Below are 13,482 nucleotides of genomic sequence, written 5' to 3' on the forward strand. Positions count from 1 at the left end.
TCTAACATGAAAAAACCCCAAAGCCTCATAAAGTCTTCTTGTTTAAATAGTCACTAATAATAATAACTGAAATTAACACCAAGAGTCAGAAACTGGATAGAAGGAACTGTAGAAACTTTCTGCATAGAAACTGGAAACAAGAACCAATAATTATTACAATTCTTTTTATTGGTTTTCTTGATGCAAGTCTCTGCACAGTATGTTTAAGCACAAAAATATGCTACTCACGTATGATTGAACTGATAAAAAAAATATTGATATAAATTTTTAAGATCAAAGCAAGGGTCCTTTCTTTCCAAAAATAAAAATGCTGCTGCAAAGACATACACCTAAATAACCAGTGAGGTGAAAAACAGCTAAAGCTGCTTTTTTGATACCATTTTCTAGGAGGGTGATCTTCAATCACTTCAATCATGGGTCAATGAACAAAAAGGAAGTAAGTAATTTCACTGTTGATCAGTACCTGCCATCTTTACTTGTTTGCCCTAGTCTGCTGCCAGTCTCACTGAGACTGAAATGTAATCCTGAAGGACCACAAGTGACACAGTGGTTTTGACTTCATTTCTGTCATTGAGATATAACACTATATAAGGTACCCAGATTTTCTGAAGATTGTAGATTATGTGTCTCTTCAGGTAAATGTTTTGAAGGTCAAGGAGTTGCTTGCAATATCAGTAGATGGGCAGAATAGACTCTTTTTTCAAGAAAGGTTGCTCATAGGTTTCATTCAGCTCCTTCCACATATCCTTTAGAGTGCTGGGCCTTTGGGTCAGGGCCCAGGAAACTGGTGTGTTTCCTTCTGAGGCCAACAGAAGGACCTGCTGCTTTTCAGCTCTTAGCAGGAATCTACTAGGCTTCTGTGTAGTTGCTGGGCCAGGCAAGCAGATAACCTAGGCAAATGGACACTGCATGTGCAAACTGATTCACGCAGTTTTGCATGTACAGCAAGTCTCAAGCATCAGGCACCTGGGTTTGGACCCACAAATGTTGGCAGATGGAGGACAAGTTGTAGGTCTCCTCAGTTACTCACTCTATAGTTAGCACAAGTGAGATATTACTCACCATCCTCATTAAACTCCCCTTAAATTCCTTGCAAAATCTTTATGACAAGTAAGGATCAGCCAGGAATCTCCTGTGAAATTAACAGAGAAGGGGAGGAGGAAGGATACAGAAATCTGAAAAGTAATATGAAAATTGGGGTGGTTTTACTGATATTTTGGAGGCAAGCCAAACTTCTCATTTGGATTCCTATTTGCACAGTTTAGTTTGTCAGTCTTCCTTTTACATCCTGTAAAATAAGAGATTAATAGGAAAAACAAGGGCACAGAAAAGAGTTATAAAAGTGCTGAAGCTGACAATCCAAGTGTCATACAGGTCGAGTTCCCCAGGCAGTAACTCCCTGCTCCTGCAGTGGGCAAGCCTCTCTGCCTTCAAAGAGCGTCAGGAGAGCCATAGGATCCTTTGGATCCAGCAGGATCTATTCCATAGCTTTCTCTGCTAGAAGAGAGCAGTAATGTTCATTAAAGGCAACCTTTGTTGGTAGATTGGATAAATTTTACTAGTGAAATAAACTGAATGTAAATGTACAAATAAATATTGTACCTCTGTTTAATAGGTGGAGGTAAGAGCTTCACAGCTAAACACAGCAGGCCAAATTCTGGGGTTCCTGAAGTGCTAAAGCTTCTGCCAGGTTTGGTTAGAGTTTTCTATAAGCTGTAAAACACAAACTGAAGAAAGTCTTCAAGATTTGATTCATTGTACCTGTTAATATCCCACACCCTTTCCTTCTGCACTGCTCTCCCTATGAACGAAAATGCAAGTTGAAGTCAAGTTTTCTGGCAATTACCTTTCTGAGGACAAACCAGCAAACAAAAGAACCATCAACGAGCCATGCAGAGGCTCTCAGGAAGTAATTTAGGAGCTTGAAACTCTGCCTGAAAGGAGTTTTTCCTTTCTCATTGAACTGATCGCTTCCTCCTTTGGTATCTCCTCCTTTGCCCTGCAAATGAAACATCCAGTCGTGTCTTGCCAGAGAAACTTGATGGATGAAACAATTTGATACTGGAAATGATCTCTACACTGCTAGTCAAGCTCTTTTTGTCCCAAATGGATTCTGCATATGGCTGATTTTCCCCATACAGAGTAAGAAGTAAACAGAGACTGATAGATATTGGCTTTCCATCATCTGAACTGTCGACTGCTGTACATTAAGAAGTTATCTATGCCTTTAATTGTGAGTAGGAGAGGGATTTAGAGCTTGCAGGAGCGTAATTGTTTCACAGTAAATCTACAGATAAGCCCCTCTTCCTTACTGCCCACACACAGTTCCACTGACTTTAAAATATTAAATTGTCTCTTTCCCTTCAAACGCTGGTGCCTAAAGCAAGATCTATTATCCTGAAGCCTTCTTTGTAGCTTAGACTCTAATGAGATGCCGATATTGCAAACCAATAACGAAAATGAGGAAATATTAAAATGAAGCATAAGGCTGCCTTATTACTGCCGTATTTCTTTACTGCATTAATTTTGAAACATGTTTCTATGTTCTGTCTAATCCCAGTCTTAGTGTTAAAAGTTTTGATAATTGACAAGTTTCTTCCTCATGTGACATGTTCCTGGAGACAAGGTGTAAGCGTGTGGGGGAAGGCAAGGGAGGGGATGATTTTTATCTTTTAATGTGCCAGAGACTGTGAAATTTTCCTTTCAATTTACTTAATCAGATAAAACAGCCTTGTTTTGATGTCTAAATCTCAAAGTTTGGTGAATTGCTAATTCCTTGTTATGGATGGGTTTCAATTTGAGTGAGCAAAGCTTAAAAATAGCTTAAGAAAATCAGGTGAACGGTCCTGTGATTAACTAAATATCTGCAGTCCCCCTGGGCTTGTCTTTGTTTCTTTTGAGCTCCAGAAATCTTATCTTGTTTGGGTGGTGAGGATACAAGAATATGTGCCTATTTAGAAAAAAGTACTTGTGTAAATGAGCTAATGAACAGTCATAGTTGCTTGTATTCCCCAGCCTGCCTAAGAAGACAAGTGATTTTGCTTATTGATATCATTAATAGAAGAGGAATGCACACCAGAAAAATTTCTCTGTTTATCCATCCTCTGTTCACTGACAGTAGTTTACACTGCAGTAACATTGCTCACGGATGTAATATAAAGTGATTTCTCATTTAGGGTGAGTCTGATTGCGTTCTTTGAATCAGTGGGTGATGCAAGGGAATCATGATATAAAAGAGACAAACACTGCTTGCACCAGCCCCAGGTAGGACATGCTGTTCCTGTCCTACCTCTCTAAACAAGCAGGACAAGTCACATCATGCTGGTCACATCCTCAGAGAGTTCATGTGACAAGAGTGACCAGGTCAGGGGACACAGAGATGTGGATGGAACTGCAGCTCATCTCCAGATGGGCTTCCTGCTGCAAAGACCCGATAAGCCTGGGTATCGCCAATGAAAGCCGGTACAGTTTCTGAGTGAGCTAATGCCTCCTCTGTACCCTTTGTCACACAAAGCAGCCAATTATCCCAGTGTCAAGGATATTTGGCATTTTTACAGAGATACACATGACTATAGATAGTTTATTTTTGCCTTGACTTCCATTTTTTATTCCTACTATCCTCTTTCTTTCTATTCATTTCGTGAAAACAAATCTCTTAACACATACAAAGAGGCATACTGAAAAATAAAATGTCAGATAAATTATAGGAATAAAACATTTTGACATTGTGCAACTTCTTTTAAAATGAGAGGGTGCAGTAATAGCATTTGGCTTGGTATTTCTTCCAACAAAGAGGTAATCTACTTTCACAGCTACCTTATACGACAGGATGATGTTAAAGGAATATTTAATAATCTGTGGGATTTTTTGTGCTTGACACCTGTCTTTCCATTTTAATTGAGTTAATAGAATTCTCCTTTGTGTTCTATGTGTATTTCAGTAACCATTTAGTGCTAAAATTTTCAGGTAGAACTTCAAATAGCTCAGAGTAGCATTTTGTCTGCTGAACAATGATGAATAGACAATGCAATTCTCTTTCTTTTCCCTTCATATTTTTCTAAGATGATGAAGTGGAGTGTATACTGTTACAAAACCAGCAGAAATGACAAAGTCAGGATGTGATCCCAGTATTCTTTATGAACAATGCAATCATATAACTCAATGAATGTACAAGCCTAAGTAGAAAAATGAGAAGACTTTGACAATAGCACCTGAGATTGGCTTGACTCCATATTTGATGGCCTCTGAATCCAAGCAATTTTTGTGTGCTTAAGCAAGTATTCATAATGGCACTACATTTTAAAGATAATAGTATTCATATTATTCTGTGGGTACTTGGCTACGCGGAACAGAAATATATCTACATAGTGAGAAAACAGGCAAATGTAGGTTCAATAAAGCGTTAAGTGGTATTGCTAATGACAACCACAAAATAAGGTGGTGGAAGAAGAAGGGAACTGACCACTGACATTGTTCAACAACCCGTAACAGTTAATATTAGTCTTGAAACACTGACTTGTGGACTAGCCAGTAAATTGCATAAATTACTTAAGGGCCTTTAACATTAAAGTGTTTAATGATTTATGTAGTTTGCAAAACGCAGCATGTCACATCCTAATGCAATACTCAATATGTTATGTGTAACCATCTATCCAGGCTGTTGTTGCTAAATTTTCCTAGCTCCTGGTTGGTATATGAGAGAATAAAATTCCATTTCCTTATATAATTTAAGGAAACAAAATGAAAATGTAAAGCTACATGGAAACCATTTGTTATTTTGATGTTGAAATTTCTCTTGTAAGAGTCTATCTAGAGCCAAGAGTTTTCCCAATCCGACACCAGGGCTGTTGGTTACAACTGGTTGTCAAGAAGCTGACTAACAAAAAACCAGATAGTTTCTGATCGTTATTAACTTTATTCACTTAGCTTATATTTAACTTAGCTTAATAGCTTTTCAGTTTTATTGAGCACTGCCAAGTTAGTTAATTGAGAAAAAAGTCTTTTAGAAGAAATCCAGTCTTCTAAGAATTTTGGGAGTTTCAGACATTTCAATGACTTTCTTCACTGGTGCTTAATTTGTTTGTATCAATCAGTCATATTACTGTACCTTGATTCTTGCCACTGATCTCAAAATGTTTATAAGCAGATCAAAGAAAATCTTCAGGTTCTTTGTTATTTTCATTACAAATAAATGAAATCTGAACTGATGAAGCTGGCTGTTTACTGAAGTGGTACGTAACTATGGAACTTCATGCCTCCAAGACTTTGGTTTAAATCTAGTTTTCACCTACAGCAGTTAAAAAATTAATTGATGATAGATAGGAGAGCTATGTTAGTTATATTGGTGGTCGCAGTAAAAGAGGAACATTTTAAAAAAAGATATCCTCACCTTTTCAGTTCAGTATGGGCATTTACATGTTCTTACGTCAAACAGTCCCTCTTTTTAATTTTGGGTGTAGATATTAGGAGTCTGACTGATGTTGTGTACGTATTAGAGCACGTGTGTGGACATGTATGTGTGTGTGTATATATATACACATTCACGCTCAGACAATTCGTTTTGCGTCTTCTGGGATGGATGCAGTGTAAGAAAGGAATTTTGTATCAACTAACAGGAACTTTCTACAATAAAAATACAGAAAAGTTACTGGAACAGAAACAACTAGGGATGAGTTTTGCAACGTGCTGAAAACCTTTACTCTGATACATGGGACTGGCGGTCTGCTTAGAGTTGTATATGTCTGGTACAAGTTTGCTGAGCTAAAGCTGGAAACTGCATTTTGCAGGATCAAGCAAATCCCAGTGAGATTTTGCCAACAAAGATTTGACTCATACAAATTGATCATATATACTCTGAGATCTTTGTCAGCTGAACATTTTTACAGCAATAATCTTCTTGCAACAGGAATCAACGTAGTCACATTGTCTCAGAAGACAGTACTGATTAACCACTGGAAAAGGCAAAGGATATGGAAGTATTTAACCCGGAGAGCTTTTTTCCTCATTTCAATAAATGGTCCTTATGCTAACCCACCTCTGTCACTAATCAGCTCAAAACCCTCCATCCACAAAACACAAAGGGGGAGGCAGAGTTGGTCTTCTAAGGATTTTAAGGAGAAACTATGGAGGTTTTTATTCTTTTTTTCCCCTGCCTTTCTCTCCTGTCCCAGAGAAAGCCCTCATCTTCTCCCTCCATTCCTGAGTTCTTTGTTCATGAGCAGAAGAAAAGGTTGATCTAAACATACTAAGAGACATGCTTCTATATTTATTTCAGCTTTAAGAAGAAAAAGCAATGCCTGATCAAGGCTTCCACTTCAGTGAAACAGAGGTTTTTCACTGACTTTTAAAACTGTGAGATCAGTCAAAACAGCTCCATCACAAAAACAATAAGGTACAGAAAGTGTATTTGTAAAAAGTAAATGCTAGTGCTAGAAAGCAAGCGAGTAACTTTTTTCTCCAAAAAAAAAGAGCTTAAAACCATTCACTATACTGGAAGGGCTTCACAATCACATCCTGGTAGCAGACGTGCCATTTGATGAAATGTTTTTAATCAAATTTCAAATTATTTCTTATTTGCAAATGAAAGATATGACCTTGGCTTTCTATTCAGATACATCTTTAACATAAAGAATCAAAGAGTAGTGACATGAGAAAAAAAGGTTGAGAAAGTTTAATATGGCACTAAACAAGAACTTCATATTGAACACTGAAATATTTAGCTGATGTTTTTTGTCCCACTTGTGAGGGACTGGAAGAGTTAATGTCTGTCAATGTCTCAAACATTGTAGCAACCAAGGTGCGGTCTGCATAAGGAAGAGTGCAGTTAGCAAGAAGTTGGCTGGCATGGACACAGGGGGTGTGCCGGAGGGTGTGCAGTCCTGTGTTCTGGCAGAACCAGCCCGATAACCCACCACAGATGGCCAGAGGCCACACAAAGCTTATCTGAGGCGGCGGCTTGTAGCTCCCTAGCAAGTCCCTAAGACCACCACCCCGATAAATCGCAGTAGATAAAGAACCCTCTGGGACACTACCATATCTGTTGAGAACTGTCTTCAAGAGACGTGACTATGGACGGAGATTTAGACTATAAAAGACACAACTGCAAAGAGCCACGGCGCGCGCCCATCACCGGAGGATTGCCACGCTCGTCGCCGACATCGCGGGATCCAAGGGTGGTGACTGTCTCTTTTCTTTTCCCCCTTTCTTTTTTTTTCCATATTCCTCTCTTTTCTCTCTTCTTGTGAACGTTTTGCTGCAACCCACGCTGCCCACCGTTATGCCTTCCGCAGTTTGGATTGTTCGAATAAAGCGTTCAAAGTGATCGTTTGGTGTCGTTTCACCTTAATTTAGCCCGGGGGGATCTCAGAACCTCTACGGCCCTCTGGTCTGTCCGGTCCGGGTCGTAACACCACTGATTATCTTCTTCTGTGCAGGTTATGAATGAGATGGATTTACTCAGTGGTTCACTTATTTATTATAAAGCACTTCATGTAATGAGAGCACTGTTCTTCTATGCTATATGGCTTTTAAATTGATCAATACTCAACAAAATTACTTATGTAATATTACTTTAAATATGCTGATTTATGAATCATATCAGTTTCAATTTCCCCTTTGTACTTATAGACATAAACATACTTCCAGCAATAATTTTTGAGAAATGCAAATAATCTGCTTCTGCTTTTCTTGGTTCCACCTTTAATTTTGCTCAGATAATGTTAGTGTGGTTTTATTTATTTTATTAATTTTCAAAAATCAGTATTTATAGTCCTTTTGAGTTAGCTCAGTCTGGGCTTGAGCTATTGGCAAACTGGTGTAAAACAGTTTAGAAAGTTATTTCATTAGCTTCTAATGACAATATTTCTTCATCATTGAGAACACTTTTTGTTTGTATTGCTCTTGCATCTTATAATCTGCAAAAGAAATTTGGAATATTAGGACCGGATGCTGGGAGGACCATGTGCAGATCTTTCCTTATGTAGAGCAACTCACTTGCCGAGAAAGGTTCTGTTAACGCTAAAGTGATTTTGGTGCACATTAAGGTCAAGCTCTGTCTCTGCGAACTCTTGAGACCTAGCAGTGCCACATGCAGTTAGTGTTAGCCAACTGATGTCCCTGTAGGTGGAGGACAGGCACCTTTGGAGAGCGGTGAGGTCCACCCGGAGCTTCAGCTCTGAGCACAGCTGTTCCCGTCTCCTTCCATTAGCTGGGAAGGGAACAGACCAGTATCTAGATCTCTAACCTTTAGAAAGCTAGGGTTAGGTGAGAGGAATTGCAGCCTTAGCAGCTTAACACATTACTGCAGACCTTGCCCCGCTGAGGTACAGGTACAGCCGGCAGTGCGGTGGTACCTCAGAGCAGCAGCTGAGAAGATGCTGACTTGAGCATTTGGATGGAGGGGGCAGGCGGTGATCAGTGAGGGTGGCTCGCTGCTGTGCACCGCAGAATCTGTGGGCACCCCAAACTGTCCTGACACCAGCTCCTGTGCCAAGGTGTTCGAGCATGGGAGGACGTGCACTTCCAGTGTGCACCGCTGGTAGCGTGTGTCCAGACTCTGGCTTGCTGGCTGAGCATGGGGCTGCTGTGATGGCAAAAAAAGGGCTTGGGGTGAACATGGCAGGTGGGTGAATAGATGCAGCTGGGTCACAGTTAGTGATGCTGGGGAGAGAGCTGCAGAGACGGATTATGTATCAGTATGAATGAACATAACGGGTAGGTGGGGAAGGAAAGGGCAGTGACACGTTTTTTCCTGCACACATGCACGGCCTGATGGAGAACCAGGAATTGCTGTTATCAGCACCCAAGCTATCTTCAAAGACAACTCAGCAAATTAATTTGAAATGCCCTGCTATATTTTCCCAGTGCCTCTTGCTCCCAGAGCACACATTAGGACCAAAGTTCATTTTCTCACACTGAAAAATCCTGACACATATGGTGAAAAGTACTGCTCACTAGGATTTCATTAAATAACTAAGAATTCACTGTCAGAGCTGAAGTTATTATTCAAGAGTTGTGCTCTCATGAAAAGGCTTTTTCTCATCTTTAAATCTTCTTTTAATGCTGTGGTTTTTATTCAGTTTGTTATAAGGAAATTACATGAGTTGTCTCAATAAAAGTTTAAGCAGTCTTTATTCTGTAACTAAAAGAATGCACAACAACAAATAATTCCGAAGATACATATCAAGTGTATGCAAAATCTACAGAATTATCTCTTTTGAAGCAATTTTTAAAAACCGCTTAAAATCATACAATGAGACATAAGTCTTATAAAAGAAACAGGTAAAATGAATTTAAAATATGCAGAATGAACTTCTTAATTTATGCTTGTTTGTGAACATTTACTACTAAGAGATGTTAAAACAGAATAAGTAATATTTACAAACAGCTCGCTCACTCTCCTCTTACCACTTCCAGCATTTCTGTAATGGAGATAAACTTCTGAAAAATTATTATTGTTTTGTAATGAGTTGTTTGGGGCTAAATTCAGGCATGGGGTAAGTGGTACTTTTAAGTCATTGAAATTGCAAGCATGTATAACTCTCATGAGGGTTCTGGTCCTGGGTTGAATTAAAAAATTGTAATCCCTGTTTCACGTCAATAAAAAAGTGAGATGTCACATTCAGCAAAGCTCCTAACGGTCATGTATGGCACCTGGCTTCTAATACCAAAATGGTTGTGATAAAATATAAACCATATTCAGGAAAAAGAATGTCATATAAGAAATCCTGCTGTTCCTTACCCTGTCTTCAAGACAGACAGTTTCTCTGGAGTCAGTGCAGGAAGCTGTAAATGATGACACAGTGAAAGGCAAGGTCTCAACCAAGTGTATGGAGGGAAAAGTGGCAGTTCTGTTCACTCGGTTGTAGCATGAAGAGCAGGATGGCCATCTCTACGTGGGCTCACGTACCTTACCAAGGCTTTGTGGAGAAATCTTGGCCAGCATTATAGCTAGGGATGTAGTTCCCAAAATAAGCTCACGCATACGTGCTGTTCAATATAGCACTGAGGAGATGGTCAGGACTCCCTGCTGAGGAGGAAAATCTTCAGAGTAATTCAGCCCAGGCAAAGTCTGAGTACCAGCTATTTTTCAGTGATTTAGAGACCCAGGTTTCACTGGTAATAGACAAAGAAGGGATGTTGCCAGTTTTTATGGCTTGATAGAGCTTAACTTTTTTGGCTTAGCCCAATTTATAGCACAAACCATAATGTCTTACCAGATATGCTATGTTAAACCCTGGAGACTTTTGTTGTACTGAAGCATGAGAGTTCTCAGGAAATTAAACTGTGCACCAGACGGAAAACAGAAGAAACCAGAAGTGTCAGCAGTGCACAGGCCAGTGTAATAGCAAAGGAGCGGGTATCTGTGCCGGGCAGCACCCTCCCTCCCTCTGCGCCTGCTCTCCACGCAAGTAAGGGGCAGTCCAGCCTCTTCCTGCACTAAAAGCATTTTTGAATTCTGGACCAGGTTCCACCTGGAAATAGATGGGCATGCACGGCACCTACAGAGAGCATGTGGTGCAGGCTCTCTGGCCATCCCCACTGTAGCCCCTGTCTTCAAGGAGTCCTCAGAGGCCACATCAAACTGATTCTTGATCTACACGTGGCTCATGAGCAATGGATATGTCACCTCCAGCCTGAATAAATCTCTCCAGCTATGGTAGATACGTAGCTTGCCCCAAGACCTTGCTTGAATTCTCCCAAAAAAAGAGAACGCCCTCCATCCCTGTGCACCCAGCACTGTCTGTTGTGTCTCTGTGGCCTTGGACATTTCTGTGACATTGGCTGTGCTGCACGCGCGGCCAGCTGCCCTGTGAGCCATCCCCGTCCCTGCACCAGGTGGCAATTCAGACAGCTCTGTGTCTTTGTGAGTAAGGTGAACTTCTTCTCAGGCATTAATATCTTCCTCACAAAAAAGGATACGGAGGCAGGACTTTAATCTCTTTGTATTGACAAATTAGGACAGGCATAGGTGATCTGTTAGGTGCTACCAGGAGGTGAACAAATTAAAATGTAAGAGTCATGACCGTGTCAGACTTTCTAATCTAATTCTTGCCTTGAGCCAACACGTGAGCAATAATTATACTCTCTGGTGAGCTGCTCTATGGACATGAGTAATTATAATCCCTGATACAAAAAGGATGTATCTCTCATAATGAAGCACAGAAGTAAATAAAAATAAAAGGACTAGAACTAAATGTTCAGAATGTCATTTATATGCTCGGCTTTAGCCAGTCAGCTCAAGTTTTACATAACAAGGAAGTCTGCATGTGGAAATACGGCCTTATAAGTGGAGTTTGTGTGAAGAGTAGTCATTAGAGATATTTGTCCAGCACCTGAAAAGAAAATGGTTATTCAGTTCAAATATTTCATTAGGTAGTAATCAAAGTGAGAAGTTTGCAAAGATACACTGCTTATAAAGTTAAAATACAATTCTGTGCTCACATTTCTGTGGTAATTAGCTCAGTAACATTAAATAATGCAATATTCCAGCCCTATTTCATTAAAATCCTAGAGTACTTACCAAAAAGTAAGTATAAAATTATAAAATTCACATGAGTAAATGTAGTTAGTTGCTGTAGACTCCTCTTAGAGTCAGTGCAGATCTAGGGAACAACTCAGTTCACCCTAGAGCAGATGTCTTAAATATACTGTAGATATGTGTATTTAATCAAAAGAAACTACCTTCGCAATATAAAAAGTTTAGACTTAGAAATCTGATCTCCATGCGTTCAGATTTCATTAAAATAAATCTGATACCAAACTTTCTAGGCATCCACAAAATGTATAAAGCTTACCAAGCAAAAAGCGGCAGTGGAAACCCATGCTGGCCACTCAACTGTCAAGACAGATTTGGAGATCAGTCAGTTCGGTTCAGTCTGATTTTTCTGTTTTTGTAGGGAAATTGAATACATGGCTACACAAATTCACATCATTTCCAGCATTTCCACGTTTCCTTACCTGAAAGAACATGGCACTGAGACATGTGCATGGTGGTGTCGTGGTTTGACCCCAGCCAGCAACTAAGCACCATGCAGCTGCTTCCCCCTTCCCCCTCCTAGTGGGGTGGGGAGGAGGAGGGAAAAAAAAAGTAAAACTCATGGGTTGAGATAAGAACAGTTTAATAGCTAAAGTGAAATAAAATACACTGCTAACTAAGAATAATAATAATATAATAATAATTGTAATGAAAAGGAATATAACAAAAAAAAGGAAATAACACCCAAGAAAAGACAAGTGGTGCACAATGCAATTGCTCACCACCCGCTGACCAATGCCCGAGCAGCGATCCGTGCCTCCTGGCCAACTCCCCCTGTTTAGATACTGGGCATGATGTTCCATGGTATGGAATATCCCTCTGGCTAGTTCGGGTCAGCTGTCCTGGCCATGCTCCCTCCCAGCTTCTTGTACAACTCCTCGCTGGCAGAGCACGGGAAACAAAAATCCTTAAGTGCTGCTTAGCAACAACTAAAACATCAGCATGTTATCAACATTATTCTCACACTAAATCCAAAACACAGCACTGTACCAGCTACTAGGAAGAAAATTAACTCTATCCCAGCCGAAACCAGGACAGGTAGAAATCCTGGTTCCACTGAAGTCAAAGGGAGCATTTCCTTGACTTCAGAAATGTCAGGATTTCACCCAGGGACAAGGATGGTTGTGCCATGTCACCACAGATCTGCACAGGGAATGAAGATAACCCCCCAAACTTCAAAACAAAACCAAACAACCCTGCCTTGTCTGGCGGGTTCTTCATTTCACATTCTATCAAGGCATCTGCCGGCAACTCTGTTGAAGGGAACAGGGTGTCTTGTGCTTGAAATGTGAACAAAGAAATGAGTGCTGGAGTTCAGTGATGACTCACATCTGGCAGCACATATTCCTGTCACTTCTGAGCGGCACTGCCCTGCTCTGCTCCACGGAAACATTTTAAAAGATGTGGGAGATATTTTATATGGAGAAGCAAAGCACTCTGTACGTGAGTCAGAAAGATCTCATTATTTTATCCCTTATTCAAATTACTCTTTAGATCAAGATTGTATTAATACTCATAATTAATTTGGCCTTACATAATGCTTTTAATCCAAGTATCTCACAACACTTCTTGAGCATTATCTAATTAAGCTAGTCACAATATCTCTGTGATGTAGTCAAGGAATCTTGACTGTGTGGCTTGTTTCATCCACCGCCAAGAAGCAGTCACCTCTGGGGTCAAGTAAGGCAGCTGTTCAATAATGCATAGCGGCATTGCACCACACTTTGGGAGAGGAAGTGAGAAATAGCATCCCTAATTGGAACTATAGGGGGATTAAGGGAGGAAAATGTAATTATCTGTAATTTCAGATTTAAAGGTGATAACTTGTCTTTTCCTCTGAAGATTGTCAAAGGCTCTTTAATGTCCAGTTGTTTTTTTTAGCTCATGGTACAGATGTGTCATAAAATACCACAGGTCCTCTGGTACCCTCTGGTAGGAGTCTGAGA

The sequence above is a fragment of the Gymnogyps californianus genome, chromosome 3 (genome assembly GCF_018139145.2).
Source record: "Gymnogyps californianus isolate 813 chromosome 3, ASM1813914v2, whole genome shotgun sequence".
Taxonomy (NCBI): domain Eukaryota; kingdom Metazoa; phylum Chordata; class Aves; order Accipitriformes; family Cathartidae; genus Gymnogyps; species Gymnogyps californianus.